General features: G+C 38.7%; 1 long non-coding RNA gene across 1 annotated transcript in view; it reads left to right on the top strand.

Annotated features, from left to right (window-relative positions):
- Positions 1-25469, top strand: part of LOC122238637 — a 69173-nt gene that overhangs the window by 29534 nt on the left and 14170 nt on the right. Inside the window, exon 2 of the long non-coding RNA XR_006217655.1 lies at positions 17887-17986. This is a non-coding gene — a long non-coding RNA (uncharacterized LOC122238637). The remainder of the gene's footprint in view (positions 1-17886; positions 17987-25469) is intronic.

The raw sequence follows: 25469 nt of genomic DNA, 5'->3' as shown, positions 1-25469 counted from the left end.
ATAGGTGGGGTAGATTTGGCTGAACAAGAGTAAGGGTCAGGCAGTCACATAGATACTTGGATTTTTACACATAGGTAGTCTTAAATTATTTTATATTTTCTTGGGAGTCAGCACAGCATGAAAACTGTCCATAGGAGAGCAACATCTGTGGACATTCATTTCTTCCTTTTTTTGGGGAAAAAGGGGGTTTACTTGTCCTGTATAAAGACTAGAATTGATGAAGCTATCCATATAATTCAGGCAAAAATCTGAGAAGAGAGAAGGTGGGGATGTTTTGAATTAATTAGGTCAGTTAGTGACAGTCAAATACACAATATAATTGTTTAGGCATCCTCATCAAAGTATGAACAAGATTTGGGTGGTTCAAACTGGCATTGTGAACCTAAAATTACTTGTCACATGTCTCTTCGGGGGGGGGGGGGCGGGGAGTTCTTCTTGGTGTCCCAAGGTAAACATGATATTTCCTTCCTCTAAATTTCCAAAGTCGTGTTTTGCACTTTCAATCTCTCTGTATGCTCTTATCTCCTAGAATTGTTGCTTGTTGAGAATAGTATCTGTCTTATTTTGCTGTCACTAAGGTTATAGTGTCTCATATGTAGTAGATTTCTTAAGTCATATATACTAAATAGGTCAGTCACTTGAGTGATCCATAGTAAACCATACCAACTAATAATTAGTTTAAAACTCCTTGAGTAAGAGATTGTCGAACTGGCCAATTAATTAATGAAATAGATATACTAGTACCAACAATGTGCTTAGTGCTGTGTCTAGTGCTGACAGGTAAGTGGCTTTATAGTCTATTAGTTAAGACCTTAGGAAAGTTCTTAATGTGAGTCTCAATAGCCTATTTTCAAATGAGGGGTGAGGGGAGAGGAGTAATGACAGTTTCCTCATTGGATGATGGTAAAGGCTAGGAATCATACATAGAACCACACACACAGTAATCTTGTTTTGGGTTTAATTGTAGTTACTATTTGCTGTGGTTGGCATGAATTATCTTGCATAATTCTCAAGTACAAGAAAAGTCACATCTTTATTTCTCTGATTTATACTGCCTTTTCTGATCTCTGCATTTTTCTAGAAGAGATAATCAATTTCAGTTGTATTCTAGAAGCTTCTAACCCTTTACAAGGCTGTGAAAACTCTCTGTAGATCTTAGCAGTTCTCTGCATTTGGGAAAAGCTCCTTACACCTCTCCTTACACTGCTCCCCACTGATGAACTTGTCCAAATCCTTCTTGGCCCATGAAGGTAGGTGGTTCTGTACATTTGTGGCTCAATTTGGGTTTGAAGATGTCTGGCCATGGTTCCCAGGACTACAGCTTACATTATTTCCCTTGGCTGAGAAATCTTCCATTTTGTGGGTTTCACCTCCCTTCATGCCCACCACCAACTATAAAAGCCTGAGGCAAGGCAGGAAAATGTCTTTGAGGAATTTGGCAACTTTAGCTTTTGTTTCTGCAAGACAAAAATTGTAAGTTATCCTTTAAGGTGAAAAAAAAAAGAAAAAAATCTAAACATTTTGTTCCCTTCTTGATGTTGGTGAGAGAAAATAGCATGTACTCTTTAAACTTTGCTATAGCAATCAATTATAAATTAATGCCTCAAAAGATTATACATTGCCATGTTTCCCATCTTCCTCATGCTGAATTCATACTGGTCATCACACTTTATCCCCAGTGCCTCAGGTGAGTGGTGGTGCTGCTCATTTTAACTTTTTTTTTTCTGATTTCATTTAAACTATTTTCATAGGGAAAATTTTGATTATATTCAGAAGTAGAATAGCATACTGAATCCCTATATATCCATTATCCAGATTCAGCAATGATCAATTCATGGTGATTTTGTTTGATTTATACCTTGACTCCCTACCACCCCACTTGCAGATTGTTTTTTAAAATACCAAAGACATGACATCATTTCTGCCATAAATATTTCAATATGTAAAACTGGAGACTCAATATGTAAAACTGAGTATGTTTTAAAAACATACTCCGTATCATCATCACATCATGATACTAACACAATTAGTGATTTCATAATTAAAAATTTTTTAAATGTTTATTCACTTCTGAGAGAGTGAGAGAGCACAAGCTGGGGAGGAGCAGAGAGAGAGAGAGAGACAGAGAGAGGAGACACAGAATCCGAAGTAGGCTCCAGGCTCCGAGCTGTCAACACAGAGCCTTTTGCGGCTCTGAGATTGTGACCTGAGCCAGAGTTGGAAGCTTAACTGACTGAACCACCCAGGCGCCCCAGTGATTTCATAATTTTAAGCATTGATTTCCTCACTTGCTTCAGAAATGTTTTTCACAATTGGTTTGACTTAGGATCTAGACAAGGCCCATGTATTTTAATTGATTGATAGGTCTCTTAAGTCTTTTTTCATCTATTTTTTTTTTTAAATCTTCTTTGTAATTAATCTGTTGAAAAATCTGGTCACTTTTTTCAGTGATTTTTTAGAATTTCCCATGGTCTGAATTTTGCTGAATTTATTTCCATAGTATGGTTAAGAGTATTTCTTTTTCTACTTTCTACAAATTGGTAACCAGATTTAAAGCCTTATTCAAATTAAAGCTTTTTTTTTTTAAGTTTATTGTTGAGAGAGAGAAAGAGAGAGAGACAGACAGACAGAGGGAGATAGAGAAAATTCCAAGGAGGCTTGGTGCTGTCAGTGCAGAGCCCAATTTGGGGCTTGATCTTATGAACCATAAGATCATGACCTGAGCCGAAATCAAGAGTCAGACACTTAACCAACTCAGCTACCCAGGTGCCCCTAAAGTTTGGTTGGTTGGTTGGTTGGTTGGTTGGTTTTTAAAGATTATCTTAACAATATGTTTTTAGAATCTGGAGGCATATGATGTCTTGTCCCTCTTTTTATTGGTAGCAACTAATGATAAGGGCCTAGAGACCTCATTTTATTAGGGATGGCAGAAATGGTGATTCTTCTACTTTATCATTTCTTCTTCATGTATTAGTTGGGATATTTCTATAATAAATTTTTGATTACTCATGAAAATCAGGTTAAATGCTTTGACTTTTCTGCTCTATTTTCTTGTTAGAAAATAAGTTGGTTCTAGGACATCTGTATTAGTGTGGGCTGCCATAATACAATACCATAAATTGGGTGGTTTAAGTAACAGAAATTGATTTTCTCACAGTTCGTGAGCTCAAGACTAACTCCAAGGTTAAGTTCCAGCAGAGTTCAGATTTTGATGAGACTCTCCTTTATGGTTGCATGCAGATGGCACCTTCTCATGCGTGTCCACACAGGCCTTTCCTTGACTCTCGGCATGGAGGGAGAGAGGGAGAACTATCTGGGGTTACTTCTTATAAAAACATTGCTCCTATTGGATCAGGACCACACCTTTATGACCTAACTTAACCTCATTCCTTCTTAAAGACCCTATTTCCAAATGCAGTAAATTGGGAGTTAGGACTTCAATGTATAAATTTTGGGGAGACACAAACATTCAGTATGTACCAATATCTTAGCAGAATGACCAAGGCATTGTTGTCTTTTTGGTTTCTTTAATGTTATTAGCAACTTATGTATTGAAACAGATCCTGTATGTTTTAGTCCATTGCAGTTATTACATTTAGTTCTTTGTTCTTTGTTAGTGTACTACTTCATTGGGTGGATGTACTGTGTTGATTCATCCAGGCAGGGGCTCAGCAAACTTCTTTCTGTAAGGATAAGATAGAAACGTATTTATCCCTTCTCCCTCTTAACCTCCAAACCTTTTAAAAGTATAAGTCCACTCTTAAAGGCTGTGTAAAAACAAACTTGTGGATTTGGCATGAGGGCTGTAGTTTGCTGACTGCTCATTCAGTTACTGATTGATGGCTATTTGGTTTCTTTGTAGATTTTCACCTGTAATAAATGATGCTGCAACAGAATTGTGTATATCTTTTGCTATTTTTGCCTTTGGACTGGAGTTCTAGAAGTTCTCAAATGGTAAAGGCATGTGAATTTGCTAGATACTGCCAATTTCTTCTCCATGGTTTCATTTCACTTTAAATTAGCAATATATGAAAATCCCTAATTCTTCCAATCTTGCCAGAGTAGGTTGTTGAACTTTAGGTTTTTGTTACTTTGCCTGAGTGATAAATATGGTCTTAATTCGCATTTCTTTTATTATGAGCAAGATTGAACTTCTTTTCATATGGATTAAGAGCAATTTACATTACTTTTTTTGTGACCTGTCTGTTCATATCTCTTGCCCATTTTTCTATCATTTATTGATGTATTTCTTGTTTAGTTTTAAAATGTGAATGCATTATCCTAGCAAAAAGTGACAAAGGTTTTTATTTTTAAAATTTTGGGGATCAAACTTGCCAAACTTTACCATTATGACATCTAGATTTTGAGTCCTGGAAAGTATTTTCCGCTTCCAAGTTGAGAAAAATTCATCTCTATTTTCTTTTATTGCTTGCTTAGTATTCTTACCTTTCAGTCTCAGACCCACTGAAATTTATACTGACATTTACAGAGTAAAGAATGGACCCAATTTTACCTTTTTCCTTATGAGTCACAAATTATTCTGGCTGCAGTTAGTAAGATATTTGTACTTTCTCAGCTCACTTGATATGCTGAATTTGAATTAATGAAAAAATTCAATTACATCAATTCAATTATTAAGTGCTAAATTTCCATATGTGATTAGGTCTGTCTCTGAATTTTTTATTTGTCCCGTTTGTCTTTGTGTCTATTCATGCACCAATAAACCATCTAACATTTTTATAGGTTAAATAAATGTTGTATCAAACTCATCCCTCCTTATTCTCCTATTTCTCATGTTTTTCATAGTTTCACCAAGCGAGCTTTATTATCAACATTACCTCCAGGAAAATAAAAACCTGATGGCATTTAATTTGAGCTCATTAAATATAAAAATTAAATTTTTGGAGGAGTGACAACTTTATGGTGTTGGCTCTCCCTAGCCAAGAATACGAAAAGTCTTTGTATTTGCTTAACTCAACTTTTGTGTCTTTCAGAAATATTTACAATTTTCTCAGGTGGATTTTGCTGAAGTAGCATTGTTACTATGGCAATGGTATTATTGCTGCTCTTATAAACGGGCTTTTCTCTTCCATTTTATCTTCTATAGGATTTGTGCTTATATGTCCATCATTTTACTTCTAATATTTCCCAATGTGTTTCATTTGAGTATATCTCAGGGATGTGTTGAATTCAGCTAATCTGAAAATATTGCATAGGTGTGTTAATCCCATTTACATTCACTGATGTGCAGTGTGTCACATTTTATGTGGTGTGATGTGATAGGATGTGATGTGTGAGTACATATATAGTATTTAACAATGGACTTGGCTTGTTTTTTTCTCATTCTGTTCTTTGATTTTTTTCCTTCCTATCTTTTGGAATTTGGGAAGATCTAGAATTTTGGTCTAATGCTATCCTTAGGTGAGTACCTTTATATAATACACCTAAGGTCCTCTGTTCTGGGCAGTATATCATGTTTTCCATCCAGGAACAATATTGAAATTAGTTAGCAATCTTTTCTTTCCCTTCCCATCCTTGTACCATAGCATCTATTGTAATCTGATGCTGAAGTGATGTCATTTTTCCTCAGTTAACACTTAGAGGGCCATCAGAGAGCTTTATCTCCTTATGTTCTTTCCATCTCTGTTTCCATTTTGACTGGGTATTTCTGAAAAGGCAGAAAAGGAAAATGGCACTATCTTTTTTGTTTTGTTTCGTTGCAGAGTTTTTTTAAAAAATCTGTTTTGAAAACTTAAACCCAAAATTGTATGTTTACATACAGTGTGACACTGATTTCAGGAATAGAATTTAGTGATTCATCACTTAGATGTCACACCCAGTGCTAATCCCAACAAATGTCGTCCTTAATGCCCCTTGCCCCTTTAGCCCATCCCCACACCCAACACCCTTCCAGCAACCCTCAGTTTGTTCTCTGTATTTAACAGTTTATCTTATGGTTTGTCCTCTCTCTATTTTATCTTATTTTTGCTTCCCTTCCCCTATGTTTGTCTGTTTTGTTTCTTAAATTCCACGTTAGTGAAATTATATGATACTTGTCTTTCTCCGACTGACTTATTTGACTTAGCATAATATACTTCTAGTTCCATCCATGTTGTTGCAAATGGCAAGACTTTATTCTTTTTAATTGCTGAGTAATATTCCATTGTATATATATTCCACATCTTTATCCATTCCTCAGTCAATGGCCATTGGGCTCTTCTTATACTTAGGGTATTGTTGATAGTGCTGCTATAAACATTGGGGTGTGTGTGCCTCTTTGAATCAGTATTTTTGTATCCTTTGGATAAATACCTAGTAGTACAATTGCTGGGTCATAGGGTAGTTCTAATTTTTTGAGGAACCTCCATACTCTTTCCCAGAGTGTCTGCACCTTTTTGCATTCCCGCCAGCAGTGCAAAAGTGTTCCTCTTTCTCTGCATCCTCATCAACATCTGTTGTTTCTTGAGTTGTTCATTTTAGCCATTCTGACAGGTGTGAGGTGGTATCTCATTGTGGTTTTGATTTGTATTTCCCTAATGATGAGTGATGTTGAACAGCTTTTCATGTGTCTGTTAGCCACCTGGATGTCATATTTGGAAAAGTGTTAATTCATGTTTTTTGCCCATTTCTTCACTGGATTATTTGTTTTTTTGGTGTTGAGTTTGAGAAGTTCCTCATAGATTTTGGATACTAACCCTTTATCTGATGTCAATTTAGTTTTGTTGATCATTTTCTTGGCTGTGCAGAAGCTTTTTAATCTTGATGAGGTCTTAGTAGTTCATTTTTGCTTTTGTTTCCCTTGCCTCTGGAGACATGTCCAGTAAGAAGAGGCTGTGGAGAAATGGCACTATCTTTATTCATATTTCATTCTACCTCTTCCTCCCACAGAGTGTGGATAACTATATAGGTTAAAGAATGAGACCAGATTTTGATAGATGAAATGGAGCCATTTTAGTCATCTGTTTTAGTAACTTCTTGACCTTTTTAGTAATGGAATATCCTGAAGGTATTTTTGACATTTCCTTGAGTATTTTATAAATGGAGAGATAATTACCACTGTGCAGAGCAGTAGTCCACTGTCTCTCAGCACCCTAGGGAAAAACAGGGGAGACCTTTTTCAATTTACCCAGGAGTCTGGTCGCTAGGAGCTATATCTTAGCAAGTGTCCTGTGCTCAAGTTGCACAGCAAAGCTGCAATGTTATCTGCCCTCAAAAGACACTGATGTACATCTAATGAACTTAATACTGCAGACTAGTGCAGACTCTCTTCCCCAAAGAGAGCCCTTCCCCAAATACTCTGAACTGCCCATGTCATCAAGCATGTGAGGGAGGGAAAGGACTCCCTTCAGTTTTACTGAAATTGAATTTCCCCTTACTAACATAGCCTGAAAAAGAGCTATAAAAATAGACTTTGGTTGTGCAGTAAAATTCGTACCTCATTTCATGGAGTAATCTTAAAACACATCTATTAGATAATGGGATAGAAACTTAAGATAGCAAAATGACAAGCTGGTTTAGGATAGAGGATAAAGGGGAACTGAGAGCTATCTCCTGAAGTGTGGGGGTGCAGCCATTGGTCTTCCTTGTGTGCCTACAACTTTGGGTGGGGAGAGATCTCTTGAGCATGTTGCTGATTTCAATGTGTCTTTTTGCAAGTAGGCCTGGTGGATTTCAGAATCTCTGCACATTCTTCCCAGTTCAAAGGTTTCTGACCTTGTGGGATCTTTTTGGTGCTGTACTTACCCTAGACTTCTGTCTCACTCTTTGCTCTTAGAATATGGTGCTTCATGTCCTGAACTAGAGAAAGAACCCTTGTGAAGGATGTGTGAGACTCGGGTTCGAAGCTGTGTAAGGTACATATCCCAGAAACGTTTCAGAATTAAAAAAAAAAAACAAAAAAATGGATGTCAGTATGAAAATTTGTATTTTCCAAAAGTAGAAGAAAAATTCTGTATATTAGTGGAAAGATTAACTCTAAAGGATTAAAATTAGGGAAATGATGGCTATGGGTTCTATTTCCTATCACTCATTTTTCTTGTTTTTAGTGAAATTTTCATTGCCCAAAGCCTGCTTGTTTTGAGATGTGGTAAAAGCCAATGGAATTTGTACTTATTTTGAATTTTGGGTACCTTTAATGATTGAGATCAAGGGTGACTATCTCAAGCAGTCTCTCTCCTCTCCCTCCACATTTTCTATTACATGAAGAAGAAATGAGAGAGAGGAGCTATACAGGCAGAAATGAGCTCTCATCATTTGAAATGGCATGTTCTTCCCCCCACCCCCCACCCCAGGCTCTGTGGGGAATTCTGAGTATTAGCTTCAAAAAAGTCATTCCTTATGCCAAAGCTGCTTTTAGATTTAGCTTATTAGGACTCTTTTGTAAACTCCAGCACAACAATGGGAAATGTTGATTCTCAAAGTAGAGATATGGAGATGTAATGACCTAAAATCATAAGCTAGAGCTATCCAAAAATTTCTAAAGTGTGAGAATTTACATTTCTTCTCTCCCCCTGCTGTTAAAGATGATACTGATTTAACCCTTTTTTGGTACTGCCCCTTCCATGTCATTCCACAGTGGCTTTTTGCATTTTCATAATATGAAATTAGAGGAAATTGGTAAGACAAGGGTGAGAAGGGTCTGTTACAGGTCTGGGTGACAAATATTTTGAAGATTGTACAAGTGAACCATGGAAGAAGTTGAATATGAAGGAAGTGGAGGGAAAAGAAAGTCAACATTTAAATTATTCTTGAGTTCAGTATATCCCATTCAGAGTACTTTAGAATGCAAATTAAGAACTTGAGTTACTTTAAAATTAATACTTTTGTTTCTGGACTGTAGTTCTTTGTTTGCAATAATGTTCTAAGACTAGACCTTATGGGTGGTGCCTCATAAGGTTTACACTTATGTTTCTAGTTATGATAACTTGTTTTCTGGTCTCTTGTAGAACAATTTCCTTAGGTTCAGCATGAAATATAGGTTATATTTCACACGTCTATGCTGATCAAGGGGTATAACTCCTGGAGCTCTGTTATGAGAAGGTTTAAGAAACCCCACATGGGTTTTAGCAGTAAAGGACCTTCTGATTGATTAGTAATGTCTGCTATAAGTGTGAGATTCCAGTGAACATTCATAGACCATAGGCTCTTGCACAGACATTGGAAAATGTTCCTGACCTGTGATAAAAAGCTTATGTAAGAGAAGATAGGCAGAATTCTGCTATTTACACTGATTTTTGTTGTCAAAATTAAGTGGTAGTATAACACCAAGTTTTAATAAAGGGAGTGAGTTAATTAACATAGCAAAGTTTCCTCCCCCTCAACTTAAGTATTATTGACATAGTACACTGCACAAGTTTAAGGTGTATAATATGTTCATTTGATAAACTTAGGTATTGCAAAATGGTTACCACCATAGCATTAGCTAACATTCACGTTAAATAACATTAACCATTTCTTTTGTGTGGTGAAAACATTTAAGATTTATCCTTTTAGTAACTCTCAAGTATATAATAGAGTATTATTAATTATCATCAGTATGCTGTCCATTGGATCCCCAGAACTTATCTTGTATCTGGAAGTTTGTACTCTTTGGTCAACATCCCCTCATTTCCACATCCCCTCATTACCACATCCTGATAGCAACCATTATACTCTGTGTTTCTCTGAGTTCAGATTTTTTAGATTTCCCCTATAAGTGAGATGATAGAGTATTTGTCTTTATCTGACTTATTTTACTAACAGAAAGTTTTTTTTTTTTTAATTAGAAAGAGAGAGATTATGTGCACAAGTGGGGGAGAAGGGCAGAGGGAAAGAGAGAGACTCTCAAGCAGGCTTCATGCTCAGCATGAAGCCAGATGTGTGGCTTGATCCCACGGCTCTGGAATCATGACCTGAGCCAAATTGAAGAGTCGGACGCTCAACTGACTGAGCAACCCAGGCGCTCCAAGAAAGGTTTTAATGGAAGGAATCTAATCTGTGACTTAGCTCTGTGAAACAGAAGAACTGACCTTGATTTCACTACTCTTTTGGAGTTGAAAGTTCTGTTGGAATTCTGAGCACCATATAGACTAACTGGGTTCAAAAAGTCAAGCACTTTGCCATATGAATTATTCATACTAACTATGTCCTCTGCCTGGAATCCCTACAGTAATAGTTCTAAACCCCTTTTACCTTAAATCATCCCACCATTTTATTAAACAGTTTGGTTTCTTAGGAAGGCAACTTTGAGAACATTTCTGTAGTTGTAGGAATTTGGTTTGTTAATAATAGTTCGCATTTCTGGGCTGTTTTGCATATATTAGCTTATTGTAAACCTACAAAAAGCCTAGAAGATCAGTATCATTATCACTGTTTTGTGGTGAAACAACTGATGCTCAGGGAGGTTACGTAACAAACCCAGGTACACATTTCATTAATGGGAAAATCCTACCCTTTGTATTTTTCAGAACTTGCGCTCTTAATCATATGCTATATTGCCAATTAGTTTACTTGTTTGCTTATTCATTATTTACAGTACAAAATTAAGGAATTGTAGTTGTTTTCTAGCCCCAGCTCTGGCTACACCATGCATGGATTATAGATCCTGGGGCTGAGTCTGACTCTATGGAGTTTGTGGAGCCAAAGGAGATAGAGACTGGCGCTCAGGAGGGAATGGGATGCTTAGGTTAAGAGAATGGAGAGTAGAACTCTTGGGTTCTCTGACTTGATTTTTAATTCAACCATCCCCCCCCCCCAAGCACCTGCCATGTGCCATAGAGTATGCTAGAAACCAAGCTATAAACCAGCAAGCACAGCATCAATTCTGTCTTCCTGGAGCTTAGAGCTGTTGAAGACTGAATGCTTATGTCCTCCCCAAATTCATATATTTGACATTTAATCCCTAGTGTGGTGGTGTTAGGAGGTGTGGCCTTAGGGAGGTAAATAGGTCATGGGAGTAGAGCCCTCATGAATGTGTTAGTCCCATGAATGTGTAAGAGACCCCAGAGAGCTCCTTTGTGCCTTCTGCCAATGTGAAGACTCACTGAGAGGATGGCTGCCTGTGAAGAGGGAAGCAGGACTCACTAGACTCCAAATGTACTGGTGCCTTGATCTTGGACTTGCTACCCTCCAGAACTGTGAGAAATAAATGTTTAAACCATCCTGTCTCTTGTTACAGCTTCCCAAGGTGACTATGACACAGGCTAATGAGCAAAATGCAATCAGTCCATTAACCTCTCAAATAAATGCAAAATGAAATGGGTAAGTGTTCTGAAACAAGGTACATGGTGCTGTGAGAAGGTCTAAGGGGATTTGGCAAATCTGAGGGTCACGGAAAGCTTCCCTGAGGAAGACACAGTTTAGCTAGACGTGAAGAATGAGCTAATTTTGTGAAGAGTAGAAGGAAGAGAATTCCAAAGAGAAATCAGCATGTGTAAATCCTGTGGGAAGAGGACTAGAGCAGAGAGGGAAGGGGATGGGAGCTGGTTGGAGAGGCAGGCAGGGGACATGTGTATGGTCTTGGGCCATATGAAGGGTTTTGGTCTTTATCCCCATAAGTTTGGAGAGCCACTGAATGATTTTAACCAGGAGACCGACTTGACCAGGCTTAAATTTCAATGAGATCATCTGGGCTGTGATGAGAAACAGACTGGAGGGGAACAGAATGGAAGCAAGTAGTTCAGTTTGGGCAATTGCAGCAGGGTCTGTGTCTAAAAACAGTATCTCCCAAGAAGTGTAGTCAATGGGAATTTTTAGTCCATTGTGTTCTGGTAGCATTGGGATGAAGGCATCCAAACAGTAGGCTCTAAACCTACATATAGTATAGTGTGCTAGTGAAGAGCACTGGCTTTGGACAACACCCGTGGTTGCCTTTTATTGACATTCATATGTTGCGTTGATCATTGCTGTTAATTTTAAACCAATATCCAATCTGCCCTTTGTTTTCCTATTCAATGTTTCCTATCCAGTATTCATAATCTAGTATTTTTCAGTGCTCATCCGCCTTCATGTGGCCATTTAAAGGTAATTCCATTGCTTTTCCTAAGTAATTTTCTCATGAATTGTGATGTTTCCTGCCAATGAGAAATGTAGGGAGGTTGGAGAGCATGAGGATGTGCTTCTGAGGACAATTTGTTTTGTGAGAAAGAAGTTGCTCAATGAATTGTTGCCATGGAATGAACGATATTTATATTTGGTCAGCTAGGATGAAGGAACTCTGGTTACATATGGCCCTGTTTCTACAGGTCATATACTAGCGAATTGTTTGGAAACAAAATTTTGTACCTTCTTTTTTTTCTGCAGTGATTTACCTTGATTCTTAGAGTTTTTGTAAGGACATGTAAATATGCCCTTGATCACCCTTATGGGTTGTTTTTGTGGTCCCCCCCCAACACACACACACACATTAATGCTTCATTTTAGTACAATCCATTAGATTGCCTGTGCAGATGATTTTGGTCAGTAGATGGTCAGAAGACATGAACTGAATGGTTACTGGGGCCAAAATTTTTCCTTTGGGTAGGGCCTCCCTATCTTTTGTGGAAGGATTTCACATGTATAATCCCTATGTGGAGATCATTTTAGCACTTTTTCACTTACTCTATTGGAGGGAATCCTGAGTCAACTTTGATATTCTTGAGTGTGAAGATCAAAAGCCTAGCTCTTCTCTGAAATCCTAATAAGACTTTTGGACCACTGGCAGATCTTCACAAGCTGGCTTGACGTTCCTAAAATGAATTGGATGATTTAATGTCAGAACTTGATTTTGAGCATCAAGCCTGAAATACTATCTCTCCAACCCACCCCTTCTGTCTCTGTCTGAAATCATTAGGTGATTTCTAGAATTGTACCCTCCTTAGAATATGTTCCTAAAGGCCATACCCACTGAGCAGCTAGAGTTAGGCACTAGCCTAACTTAACTATGCTAGGAATTAGCATACTTATGACTACAGGAAGAAAGCTAACATTTGAAAGCAAGGTATAGTGCTAAGGGATTTATATGATATTACTATCACCATATAACAGATGAGTATCTAGGCTAGGAGACATGAAATAACTTGACCAAGTCACTAACTAGTTAGTAGGTGGTAGAGATGGAGGTTGAACCTGGACTTGCCTCACTCCAAAGCCACTTTACTGAAGATAAAGGATTCAGGATCACACAGTAAGAAGCATGGAATGCAGTGCCAGTGAAATCCTAGGCAGTAGTGGGAATACTATTAGTGCCTGTGTCAGAGGTCTGTTGGGAGGATTAAATGGGTAAATAATTATCTGCGGAAACTATAACAATGCATGGCACAAAATAAGTGCTAGATGTGGTTGTAAATATAATGTGCACCTTCCCATTAGAGAAATGTGTCTGAGTTACAATATTGCCCCTTTGGAATCAATGTCATTGTGGACTCTGTAATTGAAGGGGAATACTTTTGAGCAAGTTGTTTTTTCTTGATAATAAAGCCAGAATATGGCAGGCTGGAGTTTGAATCAGGTCTTTAAAACTGGAAAGCCAGTGTTTCCCCTATCAGGCACAGAATGGGACTCTTTGGGGAGCTACAAAAAAAAAAAACCCCACTGAAGATAATAACTGTAAGGCTAATATTCATGCAAGCTTCTTAGACTTTTCAGGGATTATCCTTGAGTGATCAGGGATTTTCTTTGTGTATTGAGACTTAAAAAGCAAATATAATTTGAGATAAAGGTCCAGGTACAATGCATACATATATATCTACATTGACTAGAGATTTCTCATTTCCTATTTTGTCTTTTGCCATTAACAAAAGCTTCTCTTATTCATTTCAACTGCTTTATCTTTTGTTGTTAAAATAAGAGGTTGTAAATATTTTAAATCAGTCACATATAAGCCATTTTTAATGACTGCATCATTTCTGAATCAGTGTGCTATAAATAAACACAGAAACTGGAATAAAATTCATTAGCAAGTAAACACAATACATATCACAGAACACTTCACATAAATTCCCTTCTGTGCTTGTCAAGCAAGGACTCGAGAAATGCTTGTGTCTGCAAGCTGCACCAAGACTCCTCAATTGCTTCACAGAAAGAGGGAATACTCAGTAAACACAGAGAATTAATAATCATGTTCCCAAGAGACTGAAATGGAGCTCCCATACAGTGCCAAAGAGTTAAGGAAAAGTGCTTGTCCTTATCTTGTCCTTGAAGCTCTGCCACTGGATGCTATAAATGGGTGAGATAGATTCCCCTCTCTGGGGAAAATGGACATATAAGCTCAAAATTGGTCATTGTGGATATAAAGTTATTTTCTGTTCCTGGAATAGATACCTCCTTTTTCTGGAAACAACACTGCCATTTTCTTTTGATGAACCCAGTCTTTACCACTGTTTTATGTCCATATGGTTAAGGTAGAATTGATTTACCTCTCCTGCTTCAGGGGTGGATTGTGACCCAGACCTGAACAGTTCAGTAAATTCTATCCTTTTGACCATAAGGATTGGTCAAGAGGTAGGCATATGACCCAGGATAGGACAATAAAACTCCGTTCTCGGCCTTTTACTGGAACCATTAGAAAACTCCCTGTATGTAGACGTGGAGTTGGAGCATCCCCCAAGTGGGAAATGACTGGGTTGGAGTTATGCCAACACAAAGAAGAATGCCTAAAAATGAAGGAATCAGCTGTGAAGAAGTGACTTGAACACCTCGATCCTGTTATGTCTCAAGACTTTATTTCCAAATTTTCTTTTAACATGAGCCAAAAGTATATTCTTCTTCCAAAATTATTAATTTGGGGGGCACACAAGTGCCCAGTCAATTAAACATCCAACTCTTGATTTTGGCTCAGGTCATGATCTCACAGTTGTGAGATTAAGCCTTGCATTGGGCTCTGCACTGACAGCACAGAGCCTGCTTGGGATTCCCACTCCATCTCTCTCTGAAATAAATTTAAGAAAAATAGCAAATTAATAATTTTTTTAATGTCTTAAGCCAGTTTGGTTTCTATCACTTGAAACGAGAGTCCTCATTAGTAAGGCTATTATGTAAACAGTAACATCACCATCGTAGGAAAAAAGTTCTCAGGGAATCTTGGATAGAAAGGAGGGACATTTGAATTGAGGCTTGAAGTATGGGTAAAATTTCACAATGTATGGTAGGTAAAGTCATTTTGGAGAAAAAAAGAACAACATATACAAATAGGGACATTTCAGGGAAAGTGAGAAATTTGGGGTAACCAGGGCCCTGTGTTGTGGTGAGAAGAGATGAGAGATGGTTTAGAGCTGTATTTTGTAGGGTGTTAAACACCACACTAAGGACTGTGGACAATGTGAGCCACAGGAAGAATGATAAGGGGACATGTGCCTAGTTAATTACTGAGTATGGTGACAAATGGAAAAAGCATTGGAGTGTGAAGACTTGTAGGCGGGAAAGCTGATGTGGAGGCAATGACAACAGCTTGGGAAAGAAATAAAATATTTGCGGACTAGAGTCAGAAAATGTATGGTAGAATTGCTGTCTTTTCCCAATCCTGCATGTTTAGCCAACCTTGCTAACTGACCACCCTCTTCCTCAGTTTTAATCCTTCTCATAGTATTGTTCCAAAAGACACAATTCTAGTTATTTGTTGACTCCCTCTCTAGTCGAAACCTATGTCCTATTCCAGACCACCTTGAATGTAGCCAATATGGATGCCACCATGAGATGTGAATTCTCTTGGGTTGACTCTTGGTTTACGCTTTTTGGGTTGTATTGTAGAGTGAAAACTTTAATCTTTTTGACTTGAGGAAGTAAATGTATGAGTGCTGAGTGGGAAAAATATTTGGAGTGAAATCTCAGTTTTTAAGAGAGGCTACAACTTTTCTCTCAATGAAAGCAACGGCTGTGGCGCAGCAAACAAAACAAAGTTGATGGACTCCATGGGGGCCACTGTCTAGCTCAAGCTCCTTTTAATGGGATGAGAAGCACATGCACTTCTTTGAGGTCACAGCTTTAAATCTGACCTGTGACCATAAGAACCACCATCTGACAGCTCCTTGGCAGCTGCTGTGAAATGAGTTACGGGTCTCCGGACCGCTTCTGGTAGCATGAGTCCACTTCAGGAAAGCAGTTCTATAGTTACTGCCAGAGAGGGAGTACTAAACTGAAAGGCAAAAGAATAAATGCCGACAGAGCTGATCCATCCACCCGCCAAAGAAGTTTTCCCACAGCAGGTGGTGAGGCCCTTTGGGTTAAAGGCTATGGTGAGCGCTTCCATTGGAAATGGGGCACTGCCACACAGTGGGGTGTGTGTTCTTTCAGTGGCTCAAAGACACAGATTCACAAAGTAGGAACCTGAGAGCTTTGGACTTGAGAGAATTGGCCTGTCCCCCAGTTAGCTGAGGGGAGTTTCACCCAGATCCATCAGCCAAAGGATTTTAGAGTCCTATCAAGTTTGCATTCTAATGAAAGAAAGGAAACTCCTCATTTGCAAAGAACCAGAGGCCATGTAGGAAGGAATCTGGCTCTTGGATGTGAAAGTTTGAAAATTGAGAGTTTCCCTCATTTTGCTGCCTTAGTAGTCTTGTTTTTGCTTGCTCATATTGGAAGATGACACGATTATTTTAGAGAATCCAGTGTTTTACAATAAAGCAGGTCTAAAGAGAGGAACAACTGGGGATTTCAAAAGCCTGTCTGTACCTGTGTTTTCGGGAATTGAAAGCAAACCTACACACAATACTGTATAAAAAAAGAGTTACTGTTTATCAAGCAACAGCCTATGCCAGCATTCTCTATGATCTCCTTTACATGCCTCAGTCATGAGAGATACCTACCACTATTAATTTTGCAAATGAAGCAACCGAGAGTTTAAACAAGTAACTTAGGCAGGCTACACTTGCAGAAGTGATGAAGCCTGGATTTAATCACACACCTGATGTCCAAGCCTGTGTTGTTTTCACTCCTCTGTGATACTTGATGCTATAGAAAATGGCTTGAGCTGGAACTGATGTTCCAAACCAGGATAAAATGGAATGACTTAGAAGTTCTTAAAAAAATGGGTACTGGGTGCTCTGCTCAGCACATGACAGTCCTTTCCTTAATTCATCCTCAGAATAGCACTATACAGTGGGTTCTATTACTTACCAATTTTACAGATGAAGAAATTTCGAGATTGCGTTTACGTGCTCAAGGCCTCCCAGCCAATAAATGATGGAGCCGGAGTTAGGATTCATGTCTGCCTTGCTTCAAAGCCTAGCCTCTGAACCATTAAAGCAGGTGTGGTACATAGACCTATTAACAGAGGTATAAGAGATAGTTGTAGGGGACATAGAAACAAATACCTTTTAAAAGTAGTTATTTCCTATTTAAATTAATGGAGCTAAGTGGTACTGCCTTTTCTAGTGGTAGTTATTATTTCTCTTTTAAAATTGATTCAAATGAAAAATTAGTTGAGTTGATTTAAATGAAACAATAAGTGAGTAACAGCATGACACATGGGCATGGCAAAAATGGTCCAGGTGACTCATGAAAGACTGAGGTCTGGGGGTGGGAGCCACCGCGATGTGCTATGCTGCTTCTGAGCAGTGACTCGGCCTCCTTACAGTGAGGAGTGGGGAGACACAGGAAGTACTGTGCACAGCACAGCAGGTACTGTCCTGGGGTAGGGAGTGCTTTCAGGTAGGATTTCAGGAAGAGCTCAGCTTCTGGGGAGACCCTTGGGAAAAAAAAAAGGCATATCTTCTTCTTAGCTCCTTACTTTGGTCTCTCAAATGGTACATCCTATGGGCAGATGAACATGTTTAGTCTGTTTGACTTTTTACATTCTACCCAAATGTCTGCAGTTAGTTTATGTCCCTGCTCCTACATGAAACTTCTGTCTGAATCCCTACTCCCTTACTGTCTGTCTCACAAAACCTGGCTTTTCATAGTAAATTATGACCAAGGATGGCAAATACATTTCAGATCGTGTCTTCACTCTGAAAGATGGATGTTGGCTATTGGAATGCTGTGTTGAAGATTGTGAGGTTGCATGTGAGATCAGCAGGAAAGGACACCGTGATCTGTAAGTAATATCTGTCATGGAGCAGGTTAGGCAAGAAGAGGCAGGCATGTTGCATTGGTTATCCATGATTTTTGATTCTCCAACTAGATGCTGGGTCTCTGAGGAAATGATCCATGGCTTCTCCATACATGGCACTTCTCTCAACATGTAACATGTTATAGACTGATTATGTCTCTTATTTGCCCCTGAAGACTGAATTTGGAATTTCAAGGGAATCAGAAGTCCTTATATTAAATTTCACTGTAGATTACATGTATAGAAGCTGCACTTCTGATTTGAAGGCAAGGTCGCTGCTTACCAAAGCACAACTGATCTTATCTTTCTCTCTACACTATAATGTAGCAAATAGTGAATATGGGGTTTAAACCCATATGGGAAACCAGGAAAGGAACAGATCAGAAAAGCAATCAATGCCTTATGGCCAAAATGAGCTTGCACAGAACACCTGGGAGACACTTTTCCCCCATATGTGAATGTAGTCCTAGCCAATCATTTTTTTTCTTTGATTTGACATCTCCCTGGTTTTCTCGGTGATTCCACGACTTGTTTCCAAAGAGCAGATGGCCAGCAGGTAGGAATGATTGGTTCATTGGTTGTCTTTGCTTGAAATTTCATCAGCACCACGGTAGGGTAAAGAGCAGCAGCTGCCAGGATTCATTCACAGTGGGATACTGATCTAGACAAGTGCCTGCTTCCTACCCAGAGGTATCAAATAATAACTGGGAAAAAATGATCTGCAAACAGAATCCTGTATATGCATCTCATTTAGGCACTACTTGATAAAACTGAAGCTTCTGGTCATCCCTCCTTTGGCCATGCTCTGTTTTCTTCCCTGTTCTGAGATGTTTACCACTGTCAGGGCAGGGACCTCTTTCCTTGGGAAAATACAATCTGTTCCTTCAGTTAATTCTTCCTTTTCAAACTCACCCAGCATCCGGGGTCACATTGTGTCAGTCTTTGCTTTTAACTTGTTGACCATTTACCATTTAGAATAAGTTATTCTTACATGTATAGCTCATGTACCTTTTTCTTCCAAAGAGTACCTCCAAGCACAATGAATGCTTTGTTTTTTTGTTGGCTGGTTTCTTTTTTAGGTTGTTGGATCTTGTTCATGTGTGAATTTTCAGGCAATGTGACAGACCAGTGGAGAAAGTACTTAGGGTTATAGGATTTCACTGACTCCTACGTGAAGCCATCCAGTGTTTTGATTACCTGTAGTCAGTGGATCTCAATCAGCAGCCCTAGCCTAAGTGGGTTGTCAAATGGTAAATAATAATGCGCGAGCTCATTTTTTCGTATGGTTAATACCATGTCTGTCAGAATGTCACGTTGAGTGGGTCATGTAATGCTGCATAAAGTTGGGTACGGCTTGGTGCAAAGAAAAGACAAATAGCATACCATGAAGTTGGTAGAGACTGTGTTGACTCAAACATGGAAAAAAAAACAAGAATGCATATATGAAAGACAGTTAAGGAAGTAAATGTTTTCACTCAAACACCTGTTGAAAGTCACCATTCTTGAGCATTTTATACCTTTATTTCCAGACTGTAGCTTGATACCTGGCATAAGGAAGGCATTCAGGAACTGCTTTCTAATGTGAGGAATAAGATCAAATTAGCTCCTTCTATTTTCCCAGAGCTGAAATAGAAGGCAGTCTGGAAGGTTAAGTGATCCCACGTTTTCTCCAGAGTATAAGATTTATAAAAAATTTGGGGGGCTCAATTGTACATACAAGTTTCAAAGACTGTAGATGAAATAGCTAAACATCTACAAATATTAAAGCTCAGTTCATTACATGTATGTGTCTCGGGAGACAGTCGATTAATTTATAAGTATTAGGGTATTTTGCCACTTGTATATATTTTGAGACAATATTATCCAAACTCTTGAGATATATTTTTGATATTAGCATCTCTGACATTGCACCCTGTTCTCCTCCTATTCCTTCTGACGATTCATGTGGTTCAAAAGAAACTTAGGCTCTTGCCCAAAGGTATTTCTTCGTTGAGAGTGTAACACTAAATTATGCAGAGCCCCCAGTGGCACCAATCACCCTGATGCTGGTTCTGGAAGCCATTAATTCTTTATTTCAAGAGTCCTTCTGGTGTTCAGCAAGCACTACTGTTAATACTGCAGCCATCGAGGGAGTGCATTTTTTTCTCCAGCGTCCCCCTCAGTGATAGAATATAACCAGAAGCTTTCTTCTTGGATTCACTTTTGGGCTCTATTCTGTCTAGAGAACTGGGAGAGGGGGCTGGGAGCTGGGAGCTGGTGCAGGAGGATCATAAAAGAGAAGAATGATGGGGGGTGTGGTCCAGCCCTGGGCCAGACTGCGAAGACTGGAGCATGGAGCTAGGAGGGGTTGTGAAGAAGATCGAATTCAACACTTGATGATTTAAAAAAGAAAACACACACAAAAATCTAGGGGAGGCTTGTGTCCTGGGATGCTTTTCTTGCTTTGACTCTAGAGCCCATACTCTTCACCACTGCACTGTCTGGCCTCCAGAGAAATCTCTGTGATTCTTGGTGCTCCCCACAATTAACTGTGAACCCTTAGCTGAGAGTCTTACCTTCTATAAACCCGAGCCTTATTATCTTCAAAATGAAGTAATGATCCCCATGGTAATTTCTGTGAGCAGAGATGAAATAATATGTGTAAAATGTTCACTGCTATCTACGACTTAGTAGCTCAGTATCCAGTAGGTACTACTACCACCAGACTTACTGTTTCATATTTTACAGGGGTTTTTCTAGGCGTTAAGTGCCTTCCTGCTATGTTTCTCCAATCCTTTCCCACCTAGACCCACTTGGATACTACATTTTCACTAAAAATAAAAACAAATAAGAATTGGGATAGTGTTAAATGAACCTGTGTTAGGTTACTCAAAACGGCTCCCCTTCTTTTGGAATTCCTTTGGAATTCTTACTCACCTTTGTAAATCAGATCAAATATCACTTTTTCCAGGAAGCTGTACTGTCCCTGCCTAACTGAGCTAGTGATGGTCTGAATGCTGGAAATATTGGGTAAAAATGAGATGGGGTGTGTGTGTGTGTGTGTGTGTGTGTGTGTGTGTGTGTGTGTGTGTGTTAGTTTAAATGTAAATAATAGCAGAAAATATTATCCAAATATTGTGATTTAGTCACCTGACAGTTGGACTTTTTCTTTCCTGCACTGCTAAAAGTCTTGTATTTATCCTCCTTATTTGAGAAAATGAGCCCAGCTTCTGACAGTAGCCCTAAATTAGATATTGGTAAAAGCTGGTCATTAGAGTTCCAATTAACAAATGTCTCCTTGCTGCTTGCTCAGTGCATGTAATTGATAGAGGGGTTTGCAAAGTCCCGGAGGTATCTGGTTGGCATTCCCCAAAAATAGGGCAATTCTTATTTTCTCTTCCTAGCCAAAAAGCATAATTTAAAAACATGTTTTTCTATTTATTTGAATTGTTCCATCTAGAAAAATGGATAGTACATTTACATGAGGCTGGGTACCAAGAGGTCACATTCTGAAGTCCGTGTCTCTCCACCCAAAGGTTAGGGGGAAGAAAAAGCAGTTTAAAGAATGGTACAAGAAAGGCTTGCTTGGGCCTCGCCTTCCTGCTATGCCACTTAGCAGCCCCCTCTTCTTCTGAGCTGGGAGAATCCTTTTGCCCCTTAACTCCTCCCAGCTTGTAGTTAGGACTGTTCATACTTTCCAGCATTTAGGCCCATGCCTGCATCTGAATATCAGCTTAACTAACAACTGTTGAGGACTTACTGTGTGCAAAGTACCGTGGTAGTTTCTCTGGGCCTTGCCTTAAAACAAAATTGTATTTTGGTGTGCTGAGCAAAATGGACACAAAATGTATGCAAGGGTGAAATGAGAATTAGGAGGTTTATTTATTTATTTTTGCTTATTCTGGTATTTATTTTTATTGGATAAATTTGACAATTAGTATATAAATTTAAGGTACCTATTGTTACATGTGTATATTGCAATATGACTGCTATTGTAATGATGTTTATCATAATACATACTTCTGGTGTAATGTTATTGTCTGTAGTCCAAAAGATGCATGAAGTTTCTAACTGTGAACTAAGGTTAAAAGGAGGCAGCTACAAAGGAAAGGTGGAAAGGAGGATGTGGTTCCAGATGGAAAGGAGGTAGTGATGCTGACCTTAATTCTGGGCTACTGGTGAGCACTCTATGTGATCCAGGGAATAACAATATGTTTTGCCAATTGGAAGGGGCAGTGTGATCTCTCAGTCTGTGCCATGACTCTACCACTCCCTCTGTGATGTGGTCCCTTCCCTAACTCCAGCCTATCTCCTATCTGACTCCACTTTTCTTCCTTGTCTCCAGGTACAGTTGAACATGCTGAGCTCTTTTTTGCCTCAAGTCCTGCTGTGTCTGCCTCAAACTTTGCATCTTTACAGTCTCAGCTTTGTGGAGAAATTTCTGGAACACACTGTGAAAGTAATCCCTCCACTTTACTCTTTGTTCTTGTACTATATTTTATTTCTTCCTTAGCACTTAATCAGGGGCTGGATCTGTGCAGGGACTGGGTCTTCGTGGGGGTGTGAGGCCACCCTTTACCCACCTTTTCTGTCTGCCTCAGGGTTTTGCTTTCACTCTGCTTTCTTTCGTATTTTTTCCTCACTGTTATAACAATGATCACATCAGCGTCTGACAGTAAAAGGAGAGGTTTTAGAGCGTGTGCTCAGGAGTGTCAGCTTTTGATTTCTTGCCTTAGCTCAAGGTCTTTGCAGGGATGTGGTCTTGTTCACTCTTGTGGCCTTAGTGGCTGGTACATTGTCTGGCACATAATAGGTACTCAAAAAATGTTGCCCGAATTGCCTGGCATATACTTAAGCATCAGTGAGTGTATCAACTTGTAGAATACAGGAGGGGGGATAATGGCACCTCTATTACTGGGATGTTGTGAGGAGGCAGAAAGAAAAAACAATGTAGAGGACTTAATGTATCACAGATGAAAGAATGGAAATTCCATGAACAAAGAGGGGATCTACGGAGCCTCTGCCTTTTTCTTTGGATAAGTAGCCTTCCGTAGGCTGTCTCTGAGACAGAGTCAACCTTCAGGGAGTCAAGAGTTTGTGCCTGATGTAGCTGGCATTACTTAAGAGCTCATTTCACCTACAGCCAACATATCGTTGATGAGGCCCGAGGGTAGAGTCATTGAGTAATTGTCATCTCTGATTTGTCCTTTTAGTTAAGTAAATAACTAAGCAATCTCTATACCCAATGCGGGGCTAGAACTCAGGACTCTGAGATCAAGAGATGCATGTTCTACCAACTGAGTCAGATAGGCACCTCTGTCATGTTAATTTGAAAACTTTACTTTTCCACACTGATAAACTATTTTAACAAAAGTCACTCTGGATCCATTTTAAGGGATAGAATAGCATAGTTATGTTCCAGCTTCCCTAAACTAACAATGAATCCTTGCATGTATGCTGGGAATTCTCTTGAGTCAGCTATTATTGCTGCCTATTAGAACTTTTTGCTTTGGAGTTTCAGCAGTAAACTTAAAAAAAAAAAAATTTTAATGTTCATCCATTTTTGAAACACAGAGTATGAGTAGGGGGTGTGGGTAGAGAGAGAAGGAGACATAGAAACCAAAGTAGGCTTCAGACTCTGAGCTGTCAGTACAGACCCCAATTGAGGGCTTGAACCCACGAACTGTGAGATCATGACCCAAGCTGAACTCAGATGCCCAACCGACTGAGCAACCCAGGTGCCCCTCAGCAGTAAACTTTTCAATAGCAAGATAAACAATAATCTCTTATTTCAACAATTACCAAACTAGTATATAGTGAATATCTATTATGGGCCAGGCACCGTACTTGGTGCTTTTATCTGTTTGTTTTAATGAATCCTCAAACTGATGAGGCAGTTAGAATGTGCTATTACCCTCTATTATACATAAGACTAAGAACAGAGAGTTTGTGTCATTTTCCCAGGGTATCACAGCAAATAAGTTAAAGTCAAGGCATGATATTGAGTTCTAAACTTTTTCCTGTGAAGACCCTCTATGTCAAAATAAAGTAAGTTCATTTCTGTTGCCTGTTGTTACACCTTGTGAAAATGGCTGAATAAATTTTGAACCAATTGACAGAATATGTTTGAGTCCATCAAGATCTATATACAGGCTTTTCACATGCTCAAAATTGACCTTGGATGTATTCTGCTTCTGACTTTAGATCATGTTATTTGTGACCAAAATTCTGGATAAAGGCAACTAAAAGGGCTGGATATTAAATTTAGAAATTCTAGTTGGAGACCTAATAGAGCCACCAAGAAAGTGAAGACTTGAAGGACAAAGATCTGAAAGAGGAGAGAATTTCACAGTATTTGGTGCTACTTCTCTCCTTGGAGTGATCATTGATTTTAAAAATAGTGGCTGAGGGCCTGAGAAACTGAATGCAGCATTCAGAATACTAATCAGGCTAAGGGGTAAAAATGGGATTTCAGGGTTTGTAAAGGAACAATATCCCTGGTAAAATTCTACGGTTTTAGTGAAGATTCCAGGAGTCAAAGTGGATTGGAAATCAATTAGCGTTCACAGGGAACTCAAGCCCAACTTTGAATTATCCCACTCTGTAATTAGATGATTATTCTTAGGGACACTGTAGGCAGATAACATCAATCAGAGTCGCAGATATTCTATTTTTCATATATAATAATGAAAATTTCAGGCTAAGAATTTCCTGAGAGTTTATCAAAACTATGGTAAGCAAGCAAGCGATTGAAAACAGATATTAAAAACAGATAATGAAAATCAATCCACAAGAGATCCAGATATTTTAGTTAAAAGACTTAAAATTAATGCATTCAAAGAATTAAGAGATGACCAGGGAAACTTTGGCAGGAAACTGGAAAAAAAAGAATCTAATAGAAAACTTGGTACATAAAAACAACAAATGAAATGAAGAATTATGTGGACAGGTTGAATATCATCTTAGACAAAGCTGATGAAAGAATTAGTGATAGGAGAATACGAGAGAGGAAATAAACAGACCTGCAAATAAAAAAGGAGAAGGAAGAGAAATATAGAAGATAGAGTAGGAGACAAATAAAACAGGGTGAAAGATTCACTAAACACGTCTCTAAAGATCTAATATATGTAAGGTACATATATACATTTGTATGTATGTAGAGAGTGGCCTAGAAAAAGAGTGGAGAAGCTGCAGGATTAGTATTTGAAGATACAGTGATCAAGTATTGTTCTAAACTGTAAAAGAAAAAAATATGTCAAGTCATTGACTCAGGTAATTGATGGAGAGCCACAAATACTAGGCAGGAAAATACAAAGATGGAACTAGACCCATCCTAATAAAACTGAGTTAAACCAAGGCCAAGGAGAAAATACTAAAAACAGAAAAGAAAAATTATCTTCAAAGAATCAATCATATATTGACAACTCAGTCTTTAACGTAAACAATGGAAACTCCATCCTAGTCACCTTCCCTTACTAAAGATAACCTT

This window comes from Panthera tigris, chromosome A1, assembly GCF_018350195.1.
Source record: "Panthera tigris isolate Pti1 chromosome A1, P.tigris_Pti1_mat1.1, whole genome shotgun sequence".
Taxonomy (NCBI): domain Eukaryota; kingdom Metazoa; phylum Chordata; class Mammalia; order Carnivora; family Felidae; genus Panthera; species Panthera tigris.
The sequence above is the reverse complement of the archived record's forward strand: the minus strand, read 5'-3'. Positions and strand labels throughout refer to the sequence as shown.